The sequence below is a fragment of the Haliaeetus albicilla genome, chromosome 15 (genome assembly GCF_947461875.1).
Source record: "Haliaeetus albicilla chromosome 15, bHalAlb1.1, whole genome shotgun sequence".
Classification (NCBI taxonomy): domain Eukaryota; kingdom Metazoa; phylum Chordata; class Aves; order Accipitriformes; family Accipitridae; genus Haliaeetus; species Haliaeetus albicilla.
In genome coordinates, this window is record NC_091497.1 from 33897943 (window position 1) to 33917394 (window position 19452).

A 19452-nucleotide genomic window follows, 5' to 3' on the forward strand; every position below is an offset into this window, starting at 1 on the left:
AGTCACAGGCACGGTGCTATGTGAATCTGGAACAAGAGACACGTCCCTTTGTGTGCCTTGATGGAAGAATACTCAAGTGTAGTTATGCTTCTGATACCAACACAGACCCACAACAGCTGGCTACTGCCACCATCTCCTGCTCATTTGAGGACATGTTCTGCATATTTAAAGCCTGCAAATAATTATACACTTGGTACCAGGCTGTTATGAACAACATACAATATTCTTCCTGTTTCAGTAACTTCAATTTGTAAGAAGTCACCAAAGCGGTGAGTCCCCACACTTAAACATTGAAGCTGGTTTCACATGATTATTGGCAGAAATGGCAATTTTATTTTAAAACCTCCTGTGATCTGATCTCAGGATCTATTTGGATCTTCAGTCCCCATGGCAATAGCTTCTCAAATCCTGAAAATAACAATGCGCGCAGCTATTTTGACTGAATAAACCAGACGCCACACATGCATAATGCTAAGCATATGGGTGCATGCTTGCAGGGAGAGGGTTTCCTTTCGGTCATGAAAGTAAATAGCTATTTTTTGAGCACACGTAGAGGTCTGCTCTACTTGGTCAGATGTGTCAAGTGAGGGAGTGCTGTTTTTACATTGTCACTTTTTAAAGCAGGCCTGCATTCATCCTTTTGAATGGCTTTCTAATGATACCTGACGCAGTTCACGTGCACTGGGAACCCATTAGGCATCGCCTTTCCCAGTGAAATACCACTGAAATGGTGCCACGGAAGAGGAGAGGCAGGAAAATGGATCCTAACCTCGTTTTGTATATTCATGTGTTCCCCCTTTGGACTGGAGCTGTTAATCAAAATGGGAAGCCTTGTGAGTTGTTTTGGTTAAGAATAGGAATTCGGTTTTGTCTTTGATGCTGCCTTAAGTGTTTGACGATAATGTACGAGGAAGGCAGAATCAACTACACAGGCAGTTTCTTTGCTCACAGCTCTCTGCCTTTCTGAAGGACCTCGATTTGGTCCTCTGAGGATGCTCCAGCAGGATTGTGCCTGGATGGACCTCCTCCTGCAGGCCACCAGGTATCCCATGGACCTCGTCTCCTGGTTGCCCAGCTCTGCGTCACTCCTGGACCGTGCTTCCCGGGTGATTCCAACGCAGGAGTGGGCGCTGGGTCCGGCAGGAAGGTGGGCACCGTTTGCTGTCGTTCCGTGCCTGCTGGCTGGCACTCAGCTGCCTGCAGCCTCCCCCAGGTTGTTGTGCGGAGGGTGTTGAGACAGTTGGACCTGCGCAAAGATTTATTGACGGGGTCTGTAGCTGCTGGCATGCGTTAACTCCGGAGGTAATAGCTGCTTTTGGGGAAAGGTGAAAAAACAGAAGGGGAGAAAGAGAAGGGAAAGGAAAACTTGCCCCTATGGCCAGCTGGGAGGAGAAGGAACAGGAGGTCCCCAGAGGAGTGTCCTTCCCTGGGCATCCTCTCTGGTGGCGTGGGTGCCTTCCCTGCAGACAAATTTCCCATGGTAACTATATGTTTGGGGTTTCTTTTTTGACCCCCTCAAGCTCCCTGTTGGTTGCTCCTGCTTACTCCTGTTAGTGCTGATGGGAGCACACGCCGATGGGGCACACTGGTTGGTTGTGAAACTCCGCACATGCGTTTTGTTGGGTCCCCTAACGTAAGCCAAGAACGACAGCCCAGGAATAGGAAGAAAGGTGGGAAAGGAAGGCGATTCTCACGCCGGTGGCTGTTACTTCTCATGGGAGACAGTCGTAACAAGGCGTGCAGGTGCAGAGCCATGAGAATAAGACAAAACCAACACGGGTTGACAAGGTAAAAACACCGCCCAGGGACTCGAGGGAACCCAGCGGCATGGGGGGAGACACGGAGCAGTGAGGAAGCTACAGAGCTGCAGACAGGAGCCCTTAATTTTGCACAGGTTGAGGCACTTCAGGCTCTGCACAACACAGAGCAAAGCCGGGGCATGGCTGAGAAGCACACGCAGAGCCAGAAGCTGGGAAACACTCCCAGTCAGAGCTGTACAGCTCTAAATCGTCTCTTTTTATTATCGCAACCGGCAGAGCGGGTGACGACAACCGCTTGCTACAATGGCATCTCACCAGCTGCAAGGGAGCTTGCTTAAATGCAAGTGTCTTCAGCTCCTTGCTTGGCTCTCGCAGGCCGGCTGGCACAAGGGCACCGTGCCGGACTTGCCGGGGTCCTGCTGGAGGAGATCGGGATCCGTCACCTCCGAGCTCGGCACGGGGCATCTGGCTGCAGCCAACTGCCGTTCCTGACCCCGGCATCCACTGATGGATGCTGTCATCCCAGGACAGGGACATCCGACCCACTGGGGAAATGGAACTCACCAGCTGCTGTTTTCCAGCAGCGAGCATTGAGCTAAGCCAGTCCTGAGTTTGGCTTTGTCTGCAGGGTGAGCCCGGGAGGGATTTTTCAGATTTTCTTCATCAGTGCAAGGAAAAGGGAAATGTAAGAGCAAGGCAAGGGAAGAAAAAGTCAAGGCAAGAAAAAGGCAAGTCAAGGTAAGGCAAGAAAAAGTCAAGGCAAGGCAAGGGAAGAAAAAGGCAAGGGAAGAAAAAGGCAAGGCAAGGCAAGGCAAAAGAAAAGAGGGCAAGGCAAGACAAGAAAAAGGCAAGGAAAGGCAAGGAAAAAGAAAAAGCAGGCAGAGGCAAGAAAAGTCAGGAAAATAATAGGCAAGGCAAGGCAGGGCAAGAGAGGAGAGGAGAGAGGAGAGGAGAAAGAAAGAGAAAGAAGGAAGAAAAGAAAGAAAGAAAAAAGAAAATAAGGCAAAAAAGGGCAAAAGAAAACTAATAAGGAGCGCTGTAGTTCCTACTTCACTGCTTGTCTCAAGCTGCAGTGGATTTAAAGTGCAACCTCAAACAGCATGAGTGTTGGCAATGCTCTATCTAAGCCGAAGCATGATGATGACAACATAACATGAATAAAAAATGTGAGTGTGGAGTAATTGAGAGGGGAGGGAGCTTTTTGTAAGCATTTGTTTGCAGATAATTTTATGATGATTCAATACAGTTGATGTAAAATCTGGCTGAGTTGAACTGGGTGTCAGCCAGCCCGGTGTGGCTACTAAAATTTAGCTGAAAATGATATTTTATACCAATTTATTTAGGTGAGGAGAGGGGTGTTGCCTTTTGGGGCAGCATCCCCCCTGCCAGCCCAGCCGCGAGGGCTGGTTCTGCTCCCCAAGGGCCCCCACCACAAGCCAGTACAGGCGGTTGGCAGACTGGTGGTGAACCACGTCAGAGAACTGATCCGGGGGGGAAAGAGGAAAAGGGAGAGAGGGGTGTTTTCTTTTCTTTTCCCAGGCTGTTTTTCCTGCCCTCGGCCAGCTACTAAGCAAGAGACCAGTGGGGCCTCCCAGAAGCCCTCCAGCAAACCTGCAGCAACGCGACTTGGTATTTCCCCCGCTGCCAAGGTAAATACAAGCAGGGAGGGAAAAAAAAAACCCAGCGGTAAACCCCAAAACCCTGCAAGACTTCTTCATCCACTTTGTAAAAACGATAGCGACAGGGGCCCCTGCGTGGGTTCCCTTCAGAGAGCCCCTCAGCAGACCCACGTATTCCCCCTTGCCCCTCGGTGGGAATGCTGCTCGCTTTATGAAATGCTGAGCTGCCGTCCCCCTCCGCTCTGCACATCGCTACGTCCCTTGTCAGCACTCAGCGAGCCGGTATTAAAACAAGAGGGAGGCCAAGTGGAAGAGAAACTGAAAGCCGCCCTCCTGGCTACGGGGAATTCCTTCCCTGGCAGAAAATCGGCACCGGCTCTGCCAAAATTCCTGCCGGATTTCTCTCCTTCCAGAACATAAGTGAGAGTTCGGATAATTATGCCAGGGCCACAGATTTTAATTTTTTTTTTTTTTTAATGTCGTACAGAGCATACTTGGTGAATCCCTGGCATTGCTCCATCAGTGTGAAAGGAATAGGGCTTCCTTGTATTTGAAGAGGTAACAGCGTTCCAGGCTACAAAAGATAACTCTGGTTTTTAATTTAAGATTACAGCCATGGCAGAAGTGCAGGGGATCTCTCTGCTCCAAATATGCTCAACCTGCATTGACTGATGCCTGTTATATTTGAAACCTCGTAGGTTGCTATGGGGAAAGTGCCAGAATAAACATCTCTGCTTACTACAGAGGCTCAGAAGACTGGGATGCAGTTAGATGTAAATACCTGGTTTGATAGCTAGTATGTTTGGGGTTTTGTCTGAAGTCTCACTAGGTGCTGGTGGTGGTTTGCTAATAATTACAGTTATATTTTTGAGTGGTATCAAGCACTGGGAATATACATTGCGGTCCTGAAGCTGGAGGGGAAGTCCTTGTAGATTATGAGGAGGGAAGAAGGCCACTCACTGTTCACATTCCCTTTACATTTAACTTTTACATTTAACAGTTAAGGCAGAAATGATAAGATTTCTGTGTAGATCATTAGAAACCCATATGGGTAGGGAGAGAGTGAAATATGAATGCGCTTTGTAAATCTAGTAGAACTGCAATGCAGGAAGATGAATGCAGCTATTAAAACTTCACATCTTAGATATATTTGACCAATATACACATGTTATTTGGAGCTGTAGTTTTTGGGAGTTACTTATGCCATTAAAATAGCAATAAATCCCTCATAGTGGGTATTATTTAGCATCTGCATTTCAGCTCGTTCCCCAAAAGGATGCCAAGAACTGAAACAATGAATTAGAGGGCAGATGCCTTTCATCAGCTCTCCTTAATTGCTGCCCAGGTTGCATTTCTGGCAGATCAGCAAGAGACCTCTGCAAAGACCAGTCACAGTGATGAAAGATGCCACGGTGATGGGCATGGGAAACACCAGCAGCAACCTGGATAACTGTCACAAGCACAGGTCCAAACCAGTCTATTACAGCAGTGACTTCCCAAGGTACCAGCCCTGTCGACAGCTCAAGGAATCGGCTTTTTAACCCACCTGTGAGAAGCCAAAAAATGGAGAAGGGACCCAGAGCAGATGCTTGCTGCTAATGAAGCAGGGGCCACAAGTCAGATTGCTTCAGACCTAGACCGCCTGCCACCTTTCCTCTCCTACGTACCCTTCAAAATAATGCATAACGCAGTGTCAGCCCCTCTCTGAATGCCGCCCCATGAGCTTCAGCTACAGTTTGGCTCTGAAGGCACAGCGTCTGCTCTGCTCCATGATCTGCCCTGCACTCGCTGGCACCAGAGACCCTTCCCCGGCACCTACGCACTCACCGTTCTCCCCTGTGGTATTTTCCTTGCGGCATTCGGCAAAGCTCGTGCCTTGGTCCTACAAATCTCTTCTTGAGCAGCAGGGAGCCAAGGAATTAAGGCTGAACCCAATTAAGGCTCAAGGAATTTGTTTTCCAAGCATCACCGTTCATCTTTAGGTTTAGCGGGCACAAGTCCTGTAAAGGGCACTGGTGGCCAGTTTTGTTGCGCCTGGATTTCTTCATGGTGAATTTTTCTGGACTGCTCTGATGGGCCCCCATAGCAGGCTTCCCCAGGAAACACAGGAATGGCTTTGTCACTGCAGGATTGTTGCTTTTCCCTTGCCTTCCCTTCCTTTCTCCAACCTGCCCTTGAAATGACGGGGTTATATGTAAGAAACCACCTGCTATGGCATAAAAATGCCTGATCTCGACTCGGCTTACCCAGCTCAGAAGCAGATTTAAGCCAAATCACAAGAGCATCCCCTCTGCTTTTGGTATTGATTTAAGCTGGGGAGAAAGTAGGAAGATTAAAGATTAAATTGTCTCCTTTAGCCAGCACACACCAGCCTGCCTGAGCAACGAGCGTGGGTGGTACGGGCTGTGCCCATCACCTTCAGCCTCTTAACACAGACGGACATACTCTGGGGCCAAAAACTTTTAAAATATCCTCGACCCAGCAGAGAAGCACATATAAACGATGAAATTATTGACCATGAATCACATATTCATTATTTTAAAGAGAAGACAGTGTCCTTGGAAATTGCTGAGGGATGCGAGTCACCCTCTTAAAATCATTCACAGCTCTTGGCGCAATGCAGGATGAAAAGGTTAAATGAGCAGCAACACTTGTTGAATTATACGCCAAAGCAGTTTCGCAACAGCGTGACTGTTTCAGTGTACCGAGTGTCTCCTGGTGATGGACACGTCAAACTGCTGACAACGTCGGATTTTGGGTGAGCTTGCAAGGAAGACACTGAAGCACAAAGCTTGTTTCTGTGTGCTTGGGAAAGAAAGTGAGGAAAAGCTACTGCATTTCTGTGCCTCTTCTGGGTGCCAAAAAATGAAGTTATACAAAAATCAGACAGTTTTACCATATTTTGATAACAATATGCTATCTCTTATCTCCATTAAGCTGAGAACTTGCAGTTTACCCAAGAGAAAAGGACCTTCTCCGGGTTTCCATGCTGCCGCGGGTTAACATCCTTCCTCGGATGCTGCCCTAAAAGGCATTACCTCCTCCTCTGAAGTTTTCTCCCCATAAGTGCCGGGACCGATGCCCAGGCAGAGGCTCCAGCCCCGCAGGTCTCCGGGTGGGACGTGGACCACGAAGCCCACCCCAGGTCTCCAGCAAAGTCACCCTGCCGTGGGAAGGGGGGCCGTGGCCCGAGCCGTGTCTCTGCAGGCATGTATCTGGCAGTTGCCTGGATAAACCTATGAGCTCAGGGTTGTGTAATGTGTTTTCTTGATGGATCATCCTGTAAAATCACCAAGGGATCCTGAGGCAACCTGACACCTGTAATCGGCCGGAGGAGCAGATATTGCTTTGGAAGGCGACTTGGCAGGGAAGGGCAGGGTAATATTTCCCCCACATTTTTCCTCTCCGCCTGGTCACGGCAGGTTATTTGACAATTGTTTAAACTGGCTAGAGAGTAATTGTTTTTCCTTTGAACAAACCCAAGTTGAAATGAAAGAAAACTGTACGGTCTTAAGGCTGTGGGGTAGAAAGGAGGAGGGGAGGGCAGTGCTGTGTAAAATCACGCTCTGTCTGAGAAAGTCGCGGGGATTTAACTGCTTACATCCCCATTGGGCTTGGGCTGAAGAAGACGAACCTGGTTTAAGCTGGAGGAGGGTCTCCGTAGCCTCTGCCGTCACAGGGAGCCTGGAGTGACTCCTGATGGTTACAGGGGTCACCCAGTGCTCGGTGGGGTGGCAGCGACCACCCCGCATCGCCCCGCTTGTTCCTGTGACCGGTGTCCCCCCCGTCGCCTCCCATTCACAGTTATTTGGATGCAACAGAGCATCGCCCCAGAGCTGGGCACCTTCGCCCCAAGGATTTACAGTGCTGTCCGTCCTCTCCGGCGTGCCGAGGATGAGGGCTAACCCTCTGGGGTGGCCAGTTTTGGGCCAAGGTGGGTGGCCCGGGATGCGTCACATTGTCCGCGAGGTGCCACGTGCCTGTCCCCGAAGGGAGCTGCTGCTGTGGTTTGCTGCGAAGGGAGATGACGGGCAGAGCTCAGGTCTTACGGGAGAATGTGGGGAACCCTGAGCTGATGCTCTGGGACGTGCCAGGTCGCGAGACACCGGGCGATGCAAGCGCCGACGGGTTTGTGCAGGTACGAGGAGCATCACCGCGGCGTGTGGGGCTGTGGATTTCACACCAAGAGGCAGCCGGCCCCGAGCAAGACGTTGGGACGTGGAGCGGCAGGTTAATGCCTTACGGGAGCCGGGATTGCGCAAGTCATTGGGGAAGCTGAAAGCTGAACTCGGGTGGCATCAGTTGCGCCAAAGAAACCGCAGTCGGCCCCTGCTTCAGCGATGCCACATCGCAGCGCTCGTTTCATCCGAGGAAGAAAAATCTCTTCGAGCCTGGATAAGCTAACATCAATCAATCAGTACTGGAGTGTTTGATTTAATGCCCATTTGCTATTTTACTTTAAGCATTTTAACATAACTGGCTAGGAAGTTATTTGTATCTTTCTTACATCCTAATTGCAGGAACACAATACTTGTGTGCTAACAGATTTGTCATTTCGTCTGCTAGTTAATTGTTTCTCAATATTAATATTCCAAGAAGCAAAACGAGTATCAAGACAAAAAGCAAAAAGGCTGAGTGAAGAATATTTACACTATTGTTTGCTGTATGTTACTCTTCACATAGCCATCACCATCCTTATTATTATGCATATGATGATTAATCATTAGCTGTGCAATGTCCATCTTCAGGAATGCCCTGAGCTTATTTCTCTGGCTTCCCTGCCACATTTGGTATGTCCTGGGGAGTTAATTGCTATGAAATTCAGTTACAGATGATGCATAGAAATTTCAGAAAATTGGAAATGAACTTCAAAATTCACAAGGGATAAAGATAAGAAAATGAAGAGTGGGCAAATCAACATTCAGGGAAGATAAGACACTTTTGTTAGTATTTGATTGTGGCTTTCCTCTTCTGGAGGGAGTACAGACTTAAGACACCCTTGTTAGTATGTCTGCATGCTTCAGAAGACAGAAATTGCAAAACACTGCTATTTTGGTTCTTACATTCTCCTCTCTCACTCTCTATTTAGGGGTTTTGTCTGCCTGCATTAACTCCAGCAGCCTTAGGATGGGAAGGCTGACTTAGCACAGCTGGCTGCGCTTTCAAGGCTCAAACCGAAGGTAAAATCCCTTCTTACATACCTAGGTTTATTTTTGGTTTTCACGACTCAGCATTTTTGCTGATTTAACAGAGGTGAGCACATCTGGCCAGCTGCCACGCTGCACACGATCCCAGGTCCCTTCAGGGTCCCACAGCAGCCAGTACTTGTTTTGCAGTGGAAGGAACTTTTTGGGGTACACCACACCAAGGTCCTGCTCCGGAGGAGGGTTTAGTGGCAGTGGTTAGCTCAGCCCACAGCTCCCCAGCCTAAATCCAGAGTTGTGAACCTCAAAATCCTGCCCAAGCTGCTGCTGAAGCTTGGAGAGGGATCAGGCTTGGGGACACGGCATCGATGCGCCTCACGCTTAGAAAGCAGGAGCAGCAAGAGGCAGCGACCTGCAGCCCAGCCAAACCCACCCTGGGGGGTCTGGGGGACAGAGACCTGTTCGGGGTGACTGTTCATCGAGGTGAGCCCAGTTCCTTGTCCCACTGGACGTGGTCCTCCTCCTCTCTTCTGCGCTTGCTAAAGGTCTCCCCGCTCATTGCGTCGAAGCTCCTCGGAGACCCCCTCTCCATCCCCATCTGCGGTACCTGGCCCACAGGCATCCTCGGGGTGCAGGCTTCTCTTCTCGGACAGGTGGGAAAAGGTTAGTCTGGAAAACGTCATATTTGAGCTAGAAACAGTGGCTCAAGTACATTGCATAGCCATAAAATATCTTTATAAATTTAAATTTGTGAGCATAATATAGAAGCATAGATTTGTGTTTGTTGTTATATAGTATCGATATCTGTTTCATATCTAAATGCTCTACATGTGTATATATAGATGTATATAATCTATATAATTTTCATTTATATAGACACATTATATATGAAATATGTATTTGTTTATGTTGTATTTTGTATTTTATGTACCTAGTGCTACACTTTCCTTTCAGCCGTGGGTGCAGAGGCTTCGACGCTGTGAAGAGTACAACTTTGACACGCAGCGTGCAGAAAGGCAAAACACAACCCAGCTCCAATTGGTTTAACCCACCGTGAGGGATGCTCCAAATTCCTCCCGAAAAAAACGTCATTTTTGAGAGATGCAGAGGTTCTGTGGAAGGCGACAGGGCCAGCTTTCTGCAGGAGGGACGGGTGGTTTTGCAGCGTGTTCCTGGCAGAAGGAGAGAGGTGAGCGATGGAGGGTCTGCGTCTCCATGCGGTGGGGTGGCTCGGGTGCTGGACGAGCTCGTCCCACGCTGCAACCCACCTGCCACAGGACGCTGCAGGCATGGAGACGTGCCATGGGGAAGTTGGCCGTGCAAGTTTTTGGGGCTGCTTGGAGATGACCAGGCTGCTCCCCTGACATTCAGGAAGGTAGATCACCCCTCGCTCAGGTCAATGCTCCCAAAGCAACAAAAAGACGTTGTTTTTTTGTTCTGAGTCAGAACAGAGGGAGAAAAAAATTTAAAAGCTGGAAATATTTGCAACAAGCCCCATCTTCTTTCAAGGGAGAGGGGGAATTGCCCCAAAGTGATTCCTTCCCTGCGGGAAGCACGCAGCGGCGGTGCTCGGCAGCACATCCCCGTCCCCCTCGACTGCGGACCCCCGCGTGGGAGCTGCCTGGGAAGAATGTGGCCAGGAATGGCCAGATCTGGCCCCGGGAGAGCCCACCTGAGCTGGGCTGCTGTTAGCAGAGGGAAACCATCTGGCCGGGACGGAGGAGGAGAGCCCGTGTCTGCTGAGCCACGTGTGAGGTTCCCGTCCGTCTCGCAGAAACTTGCCCGTGCAGAGCTGTTTAGGAGGGCTCTGCCATGCTCGGAGGGAGAGGGCAATTATCTCCCCTGTCAGTGAGTACTCAGATTTATGTATATCCCCACGCCTTCCCCTAAACAGGCTTTCAGTGCAGAAATTGCAAAGCTGAAGAGATCCTCTGCAATTAGGGGAGAAGATATCTCTCTTTCAGCTAACACGAGAAAAAGAGCCGAATGAAACCGTGCATTGTTAACGTGCTTCGGCTTAGTCACTGGGGAGGGTAATAAACAAGGCAGACTTGGTTGGGATAAAAAAAGCGTCGAGTATGGTGGGATTATGAAACAATAGGTACTGATAGAGAGGCAGCACAGAGCCAGCCGCAGAGCAGAAGCTTTACTGAATGCCTGGGTTTGAATGAATCCTAATGATAATCATGGGCTACATGGCAATTCGCTTAAATAATGTGCCTCCTGCTTCCTCCCAGCCCGGCAGAATGAGTCCATACATGTTAATTGCTTCATTTTGAAGAGAAAGCTCCTCTCTGTGTGGCAATATTATATATTTAATTTTTGCTGTTTATTTACTCTGCCCTTCTTCAAGCCTTTTGCTGTCTATAAAGGCATCTGCTGCTGTCGTTTTGCATTTCCAACAAAGGTGCTTGCATCCAAGCTCTGAAGCCATTACAGGAAATTTTGCAAGGAAAAATGGAAAGGACTGATCGCTGCCCAAGGTGCGCCAGATTTCAGGATGGAAGAGGACTTGGTGAGCCAACCTGCACGTCAGAGGTAAGAATCCCGGCACCCAAGTCCTCTGAACTTTGCAAAGGGTTGGGGCAGGCAGCAGCTCCTCTCAAGTGTCGCGCTCCTTTCCAGGCAAAAAAACTGGCGCGAAGACTCGAAGCACACCCAGAAATGTATCCCTTAAGATTAACATCGAGTACATCCTCTGGGCATGCACACTGGAGAAGTCGGCATGCTTAAAATAGGTTTATCAGAGAGCAACCACAATAATAATAATAATAATAATAATAATAATAATAATCGACCGAGGTTTTAGCAAGATTACGTGCCATTTCGTTGCTGAAGCAGAAGCGTGCTCCGCCACGCAGCTGCACTCCCGTGGTACCGGTGGGAGCAGAAGCAGAGGCAGTAGCATCTTTCTGGGCATCTGTAGCCCGAGTTCTTGGTGCTGCTGCTAGACTTAGATCCTGGGTCTCGTCTCCTCTCCCTGCCCCTGTTCAGTTCCCCTGAGAGCCTTTCTCGAAGGGTGATTAAGCCATTACCGCTGCAATTTTTTTGTCATGTCTTTAATGGCCAAAAAGGAACGGGGAATTCAATCCCAGCTGCTTTTGCGCCCAGTAGTTTATAGGTGCGAATTAGCATCCGCTAAGTTGTATTTCCTCTCATGTGGCCTTTGTTCCCAGCTGACTGCGGGTCTGTCCTCTCCTGCAGACTGCTACATTAGCTCATTTCATTTGCAGAGGTTTTTAAAAAGGTTTTTATGGGGCTCATCTCAAAAAGTGGTTGTGAAGGTCACCCTGTTCCAAAACAGCCTATTCCCCAGAACACTTGATACTCAAACTTATCACTTAATTTGGATATTTCACCTTCTGCCAAAGCTTCCTGATTAAAATGCTGCTACCACACTGTGGGATATTTACGAAGGGGTTACCATGATTAGAAAAATTCATTAGAATGTACTAGAAAAAAACAGGAATGCTTCTTGCAAATGCAAATAGTGTTGCTAGTAGCTATTTTCCCAGGTCTTATGACCTACCTGAAAGCAGACAGGATTGCTGTTTGTTTCCTGCAATTAAAAAAAAATAGTTTTTCTTCCTCATTAACATCCTTAACAGCATTAAAAATCAGATTTCAACAGCAATGTATTGAAATGGCACCACAGATGTATACACAATACCATTTATGGCTATTAAATATTATTTAGAATAATGCCCTTATGCATGGTAGGGCACGGTGCTGCCTGCACCACAAGAGAAAGGGTTTTTTTGGTTTGTTTTCACTTATGTATTGAAAAAAACAGGTACTTGTCAGTGAAGGAGAGGTGGTTTCACGTGGCTTACAAGACAGATGGATGCATTACGTGTCCTTCCACAGTCGCTCTGCAAATCTGCAAGGTGGGCAGCTTGCCCCTGCTCCTTTTTGAGATGAAGGATGTGGCCATACAGCCAGGCTTCTTGGAACTGGAATTAGGAACATTTTACTTTCTCAATAGACTGAAAAGCAAAATGCCTTCAATTGTAGGACCTTGCTCCCTCAAAACGCATCAGAAAAGGAATTGCCAAAAATAACAAAAGCTATCTCTGCCACGGATTGACAGCCTAGAATTAGTCTGAAGCATGCGGCTCTGCAAAACAGTTCCCAGATTGTACGGCTGCTCCTGACAGACGCTCAGGCCCCGTCCAAACAAAAGTTGTTTCACTTTCATTCTTCTGGTACTGTATAATCCCCACGCCTCTTTCTCTCCTCGCCGAGCGTGGAAGCAGATACTCCAGCCAAAATGTATTAGTAGTGTAACTTATGTCCATGAAAAAGGGGGAAATACATTATTATACCAAAGTAGCCATTCATGCCACCCTGAATTACACCTCTGTAAGTGTTTCAGAGGAAAACTCCACCTTTCTCCCAAAACCTGTAGCCTTTTGCTTGAACAACAGAAAAGCCATGTCCAGGCTGGACTTTAGGCTTCTGTCTAGAAAAAAGATGACAGTTTTTTCTTTCCTTATTCCCCTCAGAGCCAACATAGCTGCTGATCATACTTTTTTCCCCAGTGTTTTGCAGTTGGATCTGTTCCCTGGCCTGGACAGCTCATGAGATTTTATGGAAGCCTAGTGCCAGCACGAGGAAGAGGATGAGCATGGACACCCTCATCAGTGCCAAGGTGGACTTTTAAGTCAATTATGTGAATATTTCTTGAGTCTTTCCAAAGACACTGAAATTACTGCACAAGTGCTATATGCCCTTGCCTGTTCTCCAAGAATGGGGATTGAAACAGTTACTCCCTCTGCTACTATTGAATACCTTTTCCCAAAGGCTCCCTTGGGAATGGGCTGCAGACCGAGTGATGCTTTCTGGAAAGCTTCATGGGTCATAGCTGACCGCTACTGCTTTGGGGTGGAAATGCTGTGGTGATGCCTCTTCTGTGTTGCCTGCACTATGTATTTATCCTCTGGCTCTGCACTCACAGGTTTTGACCAGGACATGGGTAACGAGGCTCTTCTGCAGCTTGCAGAGTTTCAATCCACCTCCCGCCAGGACAATCCATTCATAGCCAGGCTCCTTCTCTGGGCGAGGGGGTCACTTCACACCTCAGGTCTGGTGCTGAGGCTTGTTTTGGGATTTGCACTACACAAGTGTTGGATAATTATAGGGTATTCAGGAAAGCATCATCACACGCCTGCCATCAGTTGTGGTCTTCCCTGCAAATTCACTTTTGGCCACTGTGTTTATGGCTCCGGTTGGACGGTGTGTTGGAGGCTGCATGCTGGGCTGAGCAGACTTTCGGCTTCACCCCATATGGACATTTTCTTTTTAAAAAAAAAGTCTTCTTCACAGCACTTAAAAGAACATGGGGTGGCTCTGGTAGTTAAAAGCAGAGTCGGAGCAATTCAGGATGTCCTGAGCCACCTTCAGGCATCACATCCTAAGCGAGAGCCACCAACGCGCTGGACGAAAGGTATAATGAGCGGACAAGTGTATGCCAGGTCCTGCCTCAGTGACAGCCTGGTAGAAGGGTTTTGCATGATTTACATGCTGCCATCAATGTAAATAAGCCAATGAGTGTGTTTTAACTTTTGCAGGGAATTTAACACTGCAGGCTAAGAGCGACTCAACAAATACATGTTACCCCTAGTCAGGGGAGCAGCACCCCCTGACACCCTGGGTGCCTTTCCCAAGTTTTCCAATTAAAAGGGAAAAGGCAGTCTTGCTGCCAGTTGTTTGCTACCGACTCTAGCTGGCATCAACCAACCATTGCCTCATGGCACTATCCAGGTTCATTATGCAATTAATGCTGGTTTGCAATGCATTTCAGGCAATTTTCAAGTTAATTTTTTAGTGCCTGAACATCGTGCCATGTGGGGCACTGCTTTCAGGACTTTGTATATTGCTGCAATATGGGTTTTGGTAGTAGATTGGGAGAGAGCACAGATAAAGGTTGCTGATAAAAGGCACCTTTTTCAAACTCATACAGACTGAAAATAAAAAGCCTTGCTAAAGTTCTCCTGATTAAAACAACAACAAAAGGCCTTGATGAGACATACTGAACAGAAACTGTGTCTAGAATTTTTATTGATTACTGATTTATGCTGTTGTCTAAATGCAGTCTTGGTAGGATCAGAATACATCATGTGCTTCGTAAGGCAGCCATGGCATGCCTGGATTTGTGTAACCATGTTTCTGGAGCAAGCTGTCCTCGTTTTAACCTGATGTGTCTGGGAACGTGGGTATGGCACTGGGCAAGAGGCTAACTGGCTGGGAGGCCAGCTGTGCCTGGATCGGGGTTTTGTTTTCAGCCTTCTTGCAAGCTAGCTTGGACTCCTCCTGCTTGTTCTTCTCGAGGTGCCATCCTGCTTGTAGCTCTGCTCAGTCATTGCAATGGCAGCGTCTTTGTATATGGTCAAATAAGTTTTGCTGAGAAATCAGGACTTGGGCTCATTCCTCTCCTCAGAGGATAAGTAAACCAGGAGCAGGTGAAAGTACTGTGACTAGGTAGGGCATCGAGCTAACTAGGAGAACGTGTTAGATGTATTTTCTGGAGCACATGGACACAAAGAAGTGGAGCCTGGCTGCAGCCAGCACAACTCTGCACGAAGACAAGATCACGCAGCCCGAGAGAGGAACTGGGCAGCGACCACTGCAGCATAACTTACCCTAGTGTAAAATGACTCCGGGCTCCTGGAGGAGTCCAAGGCACCGAGCAATTCACCCGTCAGGCTAAGGCCAGCAGCTGCAGATCCTTCTACGTCAATGCAACGGGGTTTGCGCTGGTATAAATCACGCATGTTGCTACATTCAGAGACAGGAAAATAAGGAAGGAAGAGAAACAAAGGGCAGAAACAGAGATGGCCCTTAAAGGGAACTTTACTTTCTTACAGAGCAACCCTGAAAGCAACAATAAGGTACTAAACAATAAAGCACGGCTAAGCGGTTCATTGCTACACAAGGTCACAGTCTACCTTCCCCCACAACCGCCCTCAGTGGGAGGCTCATTGTGGAGCGGCGGATGCAGAGCCGAATTGACAGCCGAACCTGGGGGATCTGGCCGTTTCCCCAGGATGGATCTGACATCCCTGGCTCTCAGGATGAAGACAAAGGATGAGGGAACAGAAATATTATGATTGCCATTCTACAGAGGAGAACAAATAGCAGCGGCGTTAAGGCTATCTGCACAACAGGACGGCTTTATCCGTACGGGAACAGCAGCGTGCTATCCTGCAAAGCACGTCTAGCGAGGACAGAGCTATTTCAGTAAAACTGGAATATTTTTTTTAGCAGAGTAACACCCTCCTGAATGCAGTGAGCAGTAATGCAGCTACAAGCAACGTTTTTGACAGTTTAACACTCACTAGCCCAGAAGCTCCTTCCCACTTGCACGGCTGTGTTAGCCGGGGATATCAGCCCTTCCCTCTCCTCACTGCCAGAGCTTGGTTCCCCTGATTCAGACTTTCTGTGTGACCTGGGACTAAATATTTAGGGTAGAGCTCTAACCAGAGCTCGGCTGGAGTGGGAGAGGTGTGCTTTCCCACCAGTTACAGTCACAGACTCTTCCATTCCCACCCTACCGCGACAGCCGCAGCAACAAACGCAGCAAATGCAGAGGATTTTGGTTTTGCCCTCGCTGTTTGGTCCAGCTCTGGCTCTTCTCACCGGAGCCCCAACTTTCAACATGCCGATGCTGCTGAGAAGCCTCCAGGCAGCTCGGTTTGCTTCCTTATCCCAACCAGCACGGCTCTGCAAGGAAAAGCTCCGGCAATACGTGGAGAAAAGGAAAAAAGGCCATCTGTCACTACCACGCTCTCTGTTCGACGAAATCATTCAAGCAGCATCAGCAGAGCTCTTTTGCTGCGTGACATGCATCTCCCACAGGGGGTTTAGCCAACAGGATTAGGTTGACCATCGCTTTTTAAGTAGAGACAAAGTTTCCCAGAATTTGGGAATTGTCAGCCTGCGACAAATAAATGGCTGGCGTATCGCCTGCTTTAATACTAGTGGGAAAACGGGCCTTTAGAGCAGATGAAGAGAAGATGATGAATTAGATGAGAAGAGAGGAAACAGGCTGTAAGCAGCCCAATCCTCTCCTAAAGAAATCTCTGGCAAAATACAGACTCTTAAGATAATTAGATGGCCCTCCCTTTACTGCAACGTCTGAAGGGGTGTTCACACCACCTACTCAGGGAGCTTAATTTAGGAGTTATAACTACAACATTCAAATTAGTCATGAGTGATTCAAACTGCTCAGACTTGATTCCTCAGACAATGGAGAGATGGAGTTGTGACAGGCGTTAGGGTACGAGCAGTCTGAACATGGCCCTGCCTGCCTCAGTCTCCCGAAATGTGTTCTCCTGACGTCCCCCCCCGGAGCAGGAAGCACAATTTCCATCCTACATACAGGAAAAGATGACTTTGTCTGGAGCACACTACCAACTTGCATGAAACAAGCAGCTTCAACCAGCTTATCTTGATTTTGCCAGAGTTTACTTTGGCCAAGAGCTGCACTTTTTCCACACAATATCCTCACCAAACTATGGCAGTCATTATTCAGTATAATACTTTTTCACTTATGAAAAGGTCATAAGCCATCTTATACCGAGTACAGATATTTTAAGGCAGAAGGGAATTTAGATTTCTCAACAATGGGGAATTTAATGTGTACTGCTTGCCAATATAATGAGTGCATCCAAGAAATATGACTCAAGTCTTCATGTTTCTTGAAGCTAGGAACTGTCTTGTCTGCTAAACGTGCCAGAGTTTTCCATGGATGTGACTTGGCTTCTATTTTTGCTCTCCCTGTATTATCATGAATTAGATTGCAGGCACAATGCAACCTAAATACATATACACAAAGATATAAATTTTTTTTCTTGACATGTTCTGGAATTAGGGAAAAGTGACCTTAGTTTTATTTATGCACTTCTTTCACACTGAATTTCTGGCATTTTAGCAGATGACTCCCCATGAGAATGTTCTTTGAATCTCATTTAATCCCCAGCCCACCTCTCTTGACAGCAGCAAAGGAAATTCCAGTGTCTTAGTGACTATTCCTCTTCCCTGGAAGTCTCAGACATTCGGACCGTGTGGGGAGATAAAGAGCTCTTCTGCTGACTTATCCTGGCAGCCAGATCAGGTGGGCTTCCTTATGTCCGACACAGGGCTAGAAAATGGGCTGGGAGAAGCTAACATGTCTGGATGGGGGGGGGGGAAAGAAAAAAAAGGGCTCTCGTACAAGCCAGTTCAGGAAGGAATTGGTCCTACTAACTCTTTGTTCTTGCAAATATTCAACACACAAAAATTCAACATTCAAGCTACCAAGATTTGCCCCAACAGAGAGCTTACGTGAAGCATTCAAGAAAAGCAAAGGTCTGCCACTGTACATCTGAGAGCTCTCCCTAACCTTTGGGCTTTTGTCTAGAAATCCATAGCCAAGATATCAATAACCTGAAAAGTATTTAATCGTGGAACTAGGCAAGGGAAGGAACAGTGAAGAGGCACTTAGATTTGTTCCAAATCTTCTGTCACAGGCTTCCTGCAAATACCTTAGCAGCATCGTTTTGGACATATTTATGCAACCAGGTCCCTCACTACAGCAAGAGATAGAAGTTAACCCCATTTCCAAAAGCAGCATTGGCTCTTACACATCATGTACCTTGTGGGGCTGGATCCTTGGGCCTTAAAGCCTGGATTCAGAGCGACACGTAAGAATCTATGCTTTGCAGATTCGCTTGTGGACCTTTGTGAAACCTCATCTCAGCCACGAGCTTGATCGGTTGTCAGCATACAAAGCAACGTCAACACAAACTGATAACAAAGATGAGCAAGTACTACAAAAATAATCTAAACTCAGATAAAGTTCAGAAATTCACATCAGTTACTAGGACCCTGTTTCTTCTACTGTTTTTGCACACAGCTGTATGTCTGCAGAAAGGAAAAACAGCGCGCATGCTCATGGAAGTCGGTATTCTCGTGAACATTTGCGCCTGAATAGCACGTCCTGCCATCTCTAAGCGCTCTTTGTAGGCCTGGGAGTAGAACTGCTCTCAATGGGATTTAAGGGACCCAATGCGCATCACAAAGTTTCTCTTTGCAGAGCATCTATGTGACCGTATCCTGGCATGAGTTTTTTTGTGGAAGAGTACCTTTTCAGGCAATTCTTGACAGCTATTTCTAGCTTTATAGTACCTAATTAGGCCTTTAAGTTCCTTGGAATAATACTACCTGACTTCTTCTATCCCCGAAGCACCATAAACAGTTCCAGTATTATAACAACTCAACTGATCTATATGCAACCTGCATCATGTGCCCTGTCAGTTCTACTGATTTGCGGATGCACAAATAAAGTCTGGTTCAGACTTCATAACTTGCTGCCACAGTATAATCTCAAAAGGACTCAGAAGACGTAACAGGATTAGTCAATACAAAGTTTTGCACTCAGAGATAGGGTGTCCAAATTGTAACATTCAAAGATTAAGAAAACATTTGGGTACAAACAATTACTGGAAATACCTCAACCATTTCGCTGGGAAGCATGATTCAGTCTTATTAAAACAAATTTGCTACTAGCAAATATATTGCTAAATCTTAACTGAAAATTACTTTCTAGTGCAACTTTCAGAAGCAGGTGTTGCATCTCATTTCTCTCGGCAAAGTTGGGACTGGGAACACATCTGGGAAAACACCTGGGAAAACATGCTGAAATGACATGCCAAGGCACAGGTTACTTCACATTCTATTTCTGTGGTCCATCTTCTTACCTGTGCAATGGAGTTAACTGTATCCTTGCTTCTCTTATGAACTATCACTACAAAACTTATTTTCAGATGAAAACTGTGCTCTCTTTCCATTTTGATAAATAGATGGTAATAATCTTTTATTCACACACACACACCCTTATTTTATAGTTTCCCTGTGTCACCAGTTACAGAACAAGAAGTTTTCTGATTT

The 19452-nt window shown here is 47.3% G+C and overlaps 1 long non-coding RNA gene across 3 annotated transcripts; it reads left to right on the top strand.

Annotated features, from left to right (window-relative positions):
• Positions 1-1579: 1579 nt before the first annotated feature.
• LOC138689118 (uncharacterized) lies at positions 1580-17708 on the top strand. 3 transcript variants are annotated; one of them, XR_011327936.1, is made up of 5 exons: positions 1580-3409; positions 3867-3937; positions 8469-8559; positions 9459-9712; positions 10931-17708. It is a non-coding gene; the product is annotated as an uncharacterized lncRNA (long non-coding RNA). The 3 variants fall into 3 exon arrangements; XR_011327935.1 differs by lacking the exon at positions 3867-3937 and having other exon boundaries at positions 1582-3409; positions 10931-11061; positions 13065-17708; XR_011327934.1 differs by lacking the exon at positions 3867-3937 and having other exon boundaries at positions 1581-3409.
• Positions 17709-19452: the final 1744 nt, after the last annotated feature.